This window comes from Melospiza melodia, chromosome Z (genome assembly GCF_035770615.1).
Source record: "Melospiza melodia melodia isolate bMelMel2 chromosome Z, bMelMel2.pri, whole genome shotgun sequence".
Taxonomy (NCBI): domain Eukaryota; kingdom Metazoa; phylum Chordata; class Aves; order Passeriformes; family Passerellidae; genus Melospiza; species Melospiza melodia.
In genome coordinates, this window is record NC_086226.1 from 12,706,956 (window position 1) to 12,716,268 (window position 9,313).

Here is a 9,313-nt window from a genome sequence, read left to right on the forward strand (position 1 = left end):
CACAAAAATAACAAACAAACAAACAAAAAAACCAACAGCCCCATACATAATGCTGCAAGGAAAGTCAGGGCCTTAAAATGTTGTGGTCACCACTAGCATGAGGAGTTCTCACTCTACGAGAGCAGAGGACATTTTTGGATCTGTTTTGGAGCTTTTCCTATGTTCTAGTCTTCACTCAACTGTGGGGAAAGAATCACAAAAGTTTATTTTAAATTATAAAGTTTCTTTACCTGTCAAATTGTCTACACCCTTTCATCAGCGCTGTTGCTCTTGAGTGTGCAGAAGGGGAGAAATATGGAGGGGAAAAAAATCTCTTTGTCCCTTTTGGAGGGCGAAAATTAATACCAAGGAGAAAATTAACTTTTTCACTTGGCTTGTGTGTCACAAATTACAGCTGATCCAGTGCATGGCAGCCTCTTATGTTTATTTTTTTGTTGTTCATTTATTGTCTAAAACACAATACATCAAATCACTATAAATCCAATCAAAGAAAAGATATATTAGTCGCCAAATGGGGAATCAGAACGCTTCAATTTAATTCTTCCTTTATAACTTTATATGAAAGTATGCAGTTCAGTTCTCTATGCAGTTCAGTAACGCTCCAAAAGGAGTCACAGGGACACACTGTGAATTTCCTGTGAGCTGCTGGTGTATTTCCTTTCCCAACTGCAAAGCATGACATATGAGACCATAACAATCCTCTAGTGTCACCTGGAGGTGCGCAGAGGCAGGTTGGTGTTGAAACCAGGGTAAAACACTTCTACATGTTCAAGGACTGGAAAGGGGCTTCTAAAACTTGAGTCTCATGTCTGTGCTTGCATGCAAAGGACTCACAAAGAAACTGCTTTTTTTCTTTCCTTTCCCAGTCACAAAATTTTTGCTTTTGCCCCCTTGTGTGGGGCAGCCTTTTTACACACTGAACAGGGATATGCCATTATAATGTAGAAGATACTACGACGTGAGCTATAGATCTTCAAGAATGAAAATCTAAAATAAAGATCAAAAAGGAAAGCTTTTGACTTGTTTGGGCACAATTAAAGAAAGCGAGTGCCAGAACCTTAACTGTCTTGAATAATTGAAACTCCATGGAAATGAATATGGATGTGCCATGTATACCAGCTCCAGCCTGTCCATTGTATAAATGTAGAATAAAAACCATAAACTTGAATCAAACTATGCAGACAAGAAGTTAACTTACTGAATTCAATTGAGCTTCTGTGATTTCTCGCTGAAGAGCATTTTATCTTATGAAAATGTACTTGCAATACTCTTCCTTAATTTGCAATATCATAAAATTAGCTATAAATAAATTATAAATACTGAATGACAATTGGACAAATAGAAAGAGAAGAAAATCTAGTGAACAGGATCAAAAGGTTAAAACAATCATCCCTTTTTTGCTGTTTCTATGCTGTTAGCAAGAGTTTTTGTAATCACTCTATTTGTTTAGTCTTACTCTTGACATAAAGCCCATCAAACTGCACAGAACTTGATGAAACATGAGCTCTGTTCTCTGCAGCTAAGAGTATGCAGGTATAAAAAAGAAAAGTATAAAGAAACCATCACTGAATGAAGTATCTCAGAAGCTTATCTGATATTGGTTTGTCCATATAATATTACAAAAATAATTTCACCTGATTTTTCTTATGTAAAATAAAAAAAAAAAAACCAAAACTCAGGCTGTGAAAATGTCTGTCTGAGCAGCAGCTCAGAATCAGGTCAAGACAGACACTGAGGTACTTGAGTGATTCCAGAGAAGAGCAGTGGAGCTAGGAAAGGGTCTGGAGTCCTATGAGGAGCAGCTGAGGGAGCTGGGGATGTTAATTTGGAGAAAAGGAGGCTCAGGAGGGACTTTATAGGTCTCTACAGGTGCCTGACAGGGATTGTATATAGCAAGGTGGGGGTCAGTCTCTTCTCCCAAGCAATAGGACAAGAGGAAATGGCCTCAAGTTTCAGCAGGGGAAGTTTAGACTGGATAATAGGAAAGATTTTTTCACTGGAAAGTTGGTCAAGCATTATTTATTATTTATTATCAACAGGCTGCCCAGGGAATCACCATTCCTGGAGGTGTTTAAGAGCTGTATAGATGTGGTGTTTAGGGGCTGCTCTAGTGGTGGACTTGGCAATGCTGGGTTAACAGTTGGACTCAATGATCTTAGATGTCTTTTCCCACCTAAACAATTCTGTCTAAGAATGGGTCCTGGTAGATTTTTGGTTTAGAAGTTCCACTATTTCAGACAAACCAAATCCAGCTCATCAGCGCTTTTTTAGCAGCCGGACAAATGTATAGTATCAAATTAAATTATTGGCAGCTCTGAAGAACCAGTGGTCATTCTGAAGCAAAACACAGGTGCTGGAGCAGACCTGCACAATGCCCGACCCCTGGGCAGCCATGCACTGGAATTCTCAGACCTCCCTGTGCTTCACAGGTGGCATAAAGTGGTACAAGTGTGACAATGAATGACATCTCCAACCAGATACAGAGCAGTGTGTGGGAGGATGCACCTGCAGCTCTGGGCTTGTGTGCCTGTTGTGCAACAGAATGACGTGCTTGGGAGAGGATTGTGCTGCAAGATTGAAAAGGTATCCTCTTCAGAGGATGTGAGGAAGGAAACAAGGGGAAAAAGGTGACCCCATTAGCTGCAGCTTAATCTACATAAATCAAAGTCCTTTAATGTTCTATTCTTGAGAATTGGTTCTATGTTCCCGTAATACAGGAACAAGCAGAAACAGGGAAGGTCCTTCCTCCTGCATGTAAATTCACCTGATTCCTGGGAACAGAGTCTTTTTGCTGTGAGTTCTACCAGAGGATCTGAGAAAAATTCAGATTGGCCAGAACTGAGTTGAAACCCTAGCAGAATCTGGGATATGGGGAGGGCAGAGGTCATTAAACAGAATTGCAATGTGAAAGCAGGGATATTGCATTTTACATGCATCTGCTCCCTTGGGAATCCATCTGGCTCATGGGGTCACCTGGGGAGGGAAGTAGTGGCATGGATATCCTGAAAAGATGAGCTGGGAGTTCTTTGGACAGCCTTGCACTGGTCTTGAGCCAAAACTGTCTGATTCAGGCAATCTGACAGCAAAGGCCATCAAGGTCCAGGGCCCAGGGATGTTTCCTGGCAGAGTTTTGAATGATGTATGGGTGTAGTATGGATGCAGCTATGGGCTGCATCTGGTTACAGGCAAGGTGTGGGTTGCCAAACTGCCCAGACTGGCACAGTGCAGAGAGTAAGTCAAGCCAGGAAGACCTTAGTGGTAAATACTGCGTTTAAGTGGATGCGAATAACTTTTTTTGCTGAACTTTTGATCCATATGTTAGATGTTTTTGATTTGACCATTTTGGTCTCACGTTCGCCAAACAGCTTGGAGAAAAATAAATAGGCAATTTGCAGTTGCTACTGGGCTTGCTTTTTGGGATGTGAGTGCTCTTCTGGCTTGCATGCTGTATTCTTAATATATTCCTATGCTAACCTTTTCAAATACAATTAACGAGGTGTTGGTCTACTTATATTGCTATGGAAAATGAGTTCTGTAGGCTCTATTTTTAGTACCAGTAATGTAGTTGGCAAAATTAATGTGATTTGCTATAAACAACCCTCCAATACCTGACAAATTTTTTATCTCAGGAAATTTCTTTTTTTTTTTTCTAAAATTGCTCTGATTTTGGAAACCATCATAATCTAAGTTAATTCACAAAGAAAGTGCCCTTGAATAAAGAAAGAAATAAAATCTATTAACAAAAATCAGAATTGATTGCAGTTGTTTATAGTGTTAATATTTTCTCAGTACCCCATAATGGAAGAAATTTAAAAAATGAATATACTGTGCATAGCAGAAAATTAAGAAAGAGCAGCAGTAAGTATTGTACTACAGCAATAACAATCAGTGGCAAAATAACAGAAGGTCAAGTGCTGCAACAAATCTTCCTGATTAACAGGGCAGGTTGCTAACTAGATTGTTAATTAGTACAGCCTTACACTTAGGCACCCATTCATGTGAGATTTTTCCCAGCATTCCACAGTGTATAATCCTATTGAAGCTGTGAAAAGCAGCAGGTGTTTAGTTTGTGTATGGTTGGCATAATAATTACACCTGAGGAAAAAACTTTAACAAAACACAGCTGCTGTTTCTGTCCAAATAAACTCCAGTAACAGTGCTGAAACTCAATGTAAGGATAATTTATCATCCATTGATACAAAATCTATGTGGCAGCAGAATCTATTTTTGTTACTCATAGTCTTTTCTTAAAAACTGAAGAAGTCCATTAATATTTTCTTTGGGCGCTGACTGACAAACACTGGCTAACATTTCAACAGCAATGCTGACATACATCTTGGTATGAATAATAAAATATTTGGATATTGGAGATTCTCAGCAACCAGTGGCTGCCATTAGAGCATGCTTCAGTCTCTTACATGGCCAGCAGCAAGTAGCTTAATATGAATACAGATGCAGAAAAAAGGGATAGGAGACAAAAGAATTTTTTTTAAAGTTTAAGCTGTCCGCTGTAAGATTTAGTTATATATAGCATCCCAACTTGAGTACTAAAGAAAACTCACATAACTATTGAGGGCAGAGGAAGTTATGTTTGATCTGATTTTAAATGCTGGTATAAACAGCCTAGAACTCAAAATACAAGAATTATAAGTCTCCTTAGTGCCTGTTGAGTCATTAAACCTGTGCTGGTGTCACCCACAGAGTTAGGAATCTTGCACAAAAAAAAAAGGCATTTAAACAGAGCAGCTTTTAAAAATGGAATAAAAATGAAAGTGCCAGGGGCAGGAATGAAGAAGTAGGAGAATAGTTTATGAGGATGAAAAGAGAAAGGAACAAGGAAGCAGCAAAGCAAAGAACAGATTGCCATGGTCAGACGTTCAAGGAAAAGAGGAATAATTATGGGGAACAGGAAGTAATTGAGTAAAAAAATGTACAGAGAGCATGTCAGGCATTGAAAGGAGGTAATGAAAATCAAATATACATTTTCTTTGGATTAATACAAAAGAAGAAACTGGGCTTACCTGTGTGAGCTGGAAGGTGTGTGACAACATTGTCCAAGGCAGGAGAACATGGAAGAAGCTGAGACGCAGGAGAAGGGAAGGGAGCTTGGCAGTATGTCCCTTCTGTCAGCAGCAAAAATGGATGAGAGCCTCGTATTATGTGTCTGTGTTTTGTGTACATTTTCCACCTGAAGCACACCCACACGTAAATGAAGGATCAGGCAGCTTTTTCTGTTAAGAACTTGAAAATCAGGAATCAGGCCAAAGGAAAAAAAGTTTTAAAAAGCAGGGAAAAAAGCCAGTGCTAAATTTTCCTTTCTTTGCCTGTCTCATGATTCCTGAGCAGTAGGATTTTGTGCTATTACAGAAGTAATGCAAATCGTATAATATTTCTTAATACCCTTGGTATCCATCTAATTAGCATTTCATTCATGTTTGTGTTGACATTTTGCATACTTACTTTCTGCCTAGGAGTGAGTATTTTAAATTCAAGCAATATTTTCAGGTCTGTGTGTTAAGGGAAAAGATACACAGTGTCCCATTTTCTTTGTAGCAAGGCCCACAATATAAAAAGCCTCCAGCAATAAAATTTATACATTTATTAACATCCTAAATTTCTCTCTCAAAGTGCTTTCAAAGGAGGCAAATAAAAATGATTTACCAAATTCTATGTATCTTCAGGAGTCATGTATGTAGAATGAAAAACAGAGAAAGAAAACTGTGAGATCATTGTACTTTGCTGCACCCAGGGGACTAGGGACTACCACACTGCTGCTCAGCACAAGGTTAGAACATGAGTTAGGGGATGTTCTGCAGGACCATGGCTAATCAGAGTGGCACTGAACTTGTTCCCAAGTGGCTGGGGTTCTTGAAATTCCTTAAGATGACCCTTCATCTGCACAACAGCCTTATTTCTTATCCAGGCTAAGCAGTCAAGGTGGAGGATTTGTAGGGTTGTGCTGCTATCCTGAGTGAGTTGCTTCTTATAGATAAGTTGGCTCTTTCAGAACTGGTTTAGATGTGTCAGCCTTGGGACCAGGCTATACCATATATACATAAAGGTTTAATTCTGGCAAGAGCCATAGACATCACTCAAAACCATACCAACACACTGCCTGTCAACATGGGAGCTGCAAGATAGCAACTGATATAAAGTGTAATAATGTGCCCCCCTAAATTATGCTATTCATCCTCACTTTTTATTAAGTTTCTCAATAGTATTTACATTAAATTTTAATTACTATTCCCAATTTACTCACCTTTTTATTACTGTAAACAGTTCAAATCTGATTTTCTTTTATGACAAGGTAACCCACCTTGTTAATAAAGAGAAGCCAGTTGATATAATCTTTTTCAATTTCAGCAAAGCTTATGATCACAGGAGCCTTCTTTTCGCAGATATTTCTCCACAGAAATCCTTTCTTTCGGATTTCTGCATCTTCTGGAGGCCAGAGGCTTCAGAAGACAAGGTAAACAATTATTATCAGCTGCTGTGGAATGCAACAGGGACACCTTGATTGGCTCATTTCCTATGTTTATAATTAAGGGCCAATCACCAGTGCAAGCTAGGGGACTGAGTCCTTGAACACAACTTTGTTATAGATTCTTTCTATCTATTCTTAGCCTAGCCTAGCTGCTCTGCAATCCTCTCTCTATATTCTATTAGTATAGTCATAATGTATTATATATAATATCTTGATAAATCAAGCCTTCTGATTCAAGAAACAAGATGCACAATCTCTCTCTCACCAGCCGCGCCCACTCAGGTGCGGTAATACCTTCTGGACAAAATTTACAGCCCACAGCTGCTGTGATGGGTGAGCAGCTGGCTCATGGGCAGGGCACAAAGGGTTACAGTAACTGGGGTAAAATCAGGTTACAGTGGCAGGTGAGATCAGACATGTCACTAGTGACATGGTGATCTGTCAGGAGTGGGGTTCCACAGGGCTCCATCCTCAGCCCTGTGCTCTTCAACATCTTCAGAAATTACTTGGACACAGGACTCGGTGGATAGTAAGCAAGTCTGCAGACAATACAAAACTGGGAGGAGCTGTTGACTCCCTCTAAAGCAGAGAGGATTCTGTATCTGGGATGGGGCAACCCTGAATGTACGGACAAACTGGGAATGAGGTGCTGGAAAGCAGCACTGCAGAAAGGTGTCCTGGTCAATGGGGAGCTGAACAGGAGCCAGCAGTGCCCTGGCAGCCAGGAGGGCCGGCCCTGCCCTGGGGGCATCAGGCACAGCATCACCAGCCGGGCGAGGGAGGGGATTGTCCTGCTCTGCTCTGAGCTGGGGCGGCCTCACCTCGGGTGCTGGGGCAGCTTTGGGTGCTGCAGTGTAAGAAAGACGTGAAACCATTAGAGAGTGTCCAAAGGAGGGCAGTGAGGGTGGTGAAGGGTCTGGAGGAGAAGCCGTGTGAGAAGTTGCTGAGGTCACTTGGTCTGTTCAGCCAGGACAAGAGGAGACTGAGGGGGCACCTCACTGCAGTTACAGTTTCCTCATGAATGGAAGCAAAGGGGCAGACACAGATCTCTTCTCTGTGGTGACCAGTGACAGAACCTGAGGGAACGGCCTAAAGATGGGTCAGGGGAGATATAATTGTTAGGAAAAGGTTCTACGCACAGAGATTGGTTGAGCACTGGAACAGGCTCCCCAGGGAAGTGGTCACAGCAGCAAGCCTGCCAGAATTCAAGAAGCTTTTGGAAAGTCTGTAATTCTGTAGTCTATTTACAGTATAAATTTTGCATGTTAATACTTTTTAAACAAAAGATGGTGTCTCTCTTATCTTTCTATTTAACCATAAGCAGAGGCAAAGAACAGGAAGATAAAATAGTGGGAGTCCTAATCTAGAAAAGTACAAAAAATTTAATTTATCTTCAGTGGTTTGGTTTTATATCCAGGATTAATGGATATGTGCCACAAATTGTTCTCTGTTTGTGCCTTCCTTTAATACCTTAAAATGGGGATAAAATGTTTTCCTCTCTCATAAGATAAATCCATTCCTATTCAAGGGAACGTGAGATATCATTGTGATGAATGCCATGAGAAATTAATAATTCTGGGTGCAGCATAAGCTTGGGAAGATTTGCACTAAATGAAGGAGTGGCCAGAAACTGAATGAGCAGGGCTGAACAACTGCCCTTTCCATTAGTTCGCATCCAGCCCATGCACTAAATGAGGCGGGGATCCTGTGGAAAAAATACTGAGCCATGGTGTAATTACAGACTGGGCACAGAGTTAACGAGGCATCCACACGAGGAGTTGGAACAGAGGCTGTGCAAATACAAGCACATCTATTGACTCTCCTAACTCTTCAGTTCTTTTCACTACATGCAAAAGCTTTTCTGTGCAGGGTGGTCTGGGGCTGCTGTACAGAAATCGTAAAGGTGCCCTTTCATGGGTCCATTAGTTTTCTCAGAATTTGCCTCAATATATGCATGAAGTATAATCACACAGGACAGATGCACGTGTTCCTATGCACACATGTGCTTACAGCAGTGTCTGTTGTAGAGTAATGTAGTGGTCAGGGGTGTTATAATTCACACAGAGACTCTACATTCCACCCCTGAATTTCCATGCTCTTACTAAGGTACTGATCTTTCCACTTGAGAATGGATTATGCAAAGGGATCACACATAGAAGAAATTCTGTTATGACTGTTGGAAGAGGAGCCAGGGGATCTGCAATTATGTGGATTGAGAGTATAAACCTCTTACACAGGAATGTGCAGGAGATCAGCTGCATTCCTTCAGTCCAGAACCTGTGGTAACAGCAGAGAAATGTTATAAAGCTACTGAATTAGAGAAGTCTTTTTGGCCCTCCCAGTTTTGGTTTTGCTTAGCCTGTTTACTGGGACAGCACAGAGGTACAACACAGATGGAAACCAGCTCTGTTTACCCTAACTAGGATGTTCATGCTGAAACTTAATTTTTATGTCAATATTTTGATGTTTTCACTGCTGACTGTTTTAGCAGACACAGTCAAATACTGCAGGATTATAGACCGAATTCAGAGGTGGAAAAATATCAAGTGAAGAGCTTTCCTTTTCTTTCTTTATGTCTTTTAAAAGATACTAGAATAAATTACAGGTGAGAATCCCTTAGAATATAGACTGCCTAAGTATAGATTTTCCTGTCTGGAATATTTTCTGCTTGCATTTCACTTTCTGGGTAGCAATTACTACCAAATGCCACGTAAGCCTTTGCAACAATAATAAAGTTGATTTTCACTCTGTTAGCTGCTCAGTGATAATTTTCAGAAGTTACTGTTCAGCCACTGTTGCTCTATTTTGACAGAAGACAGTGTACCCATA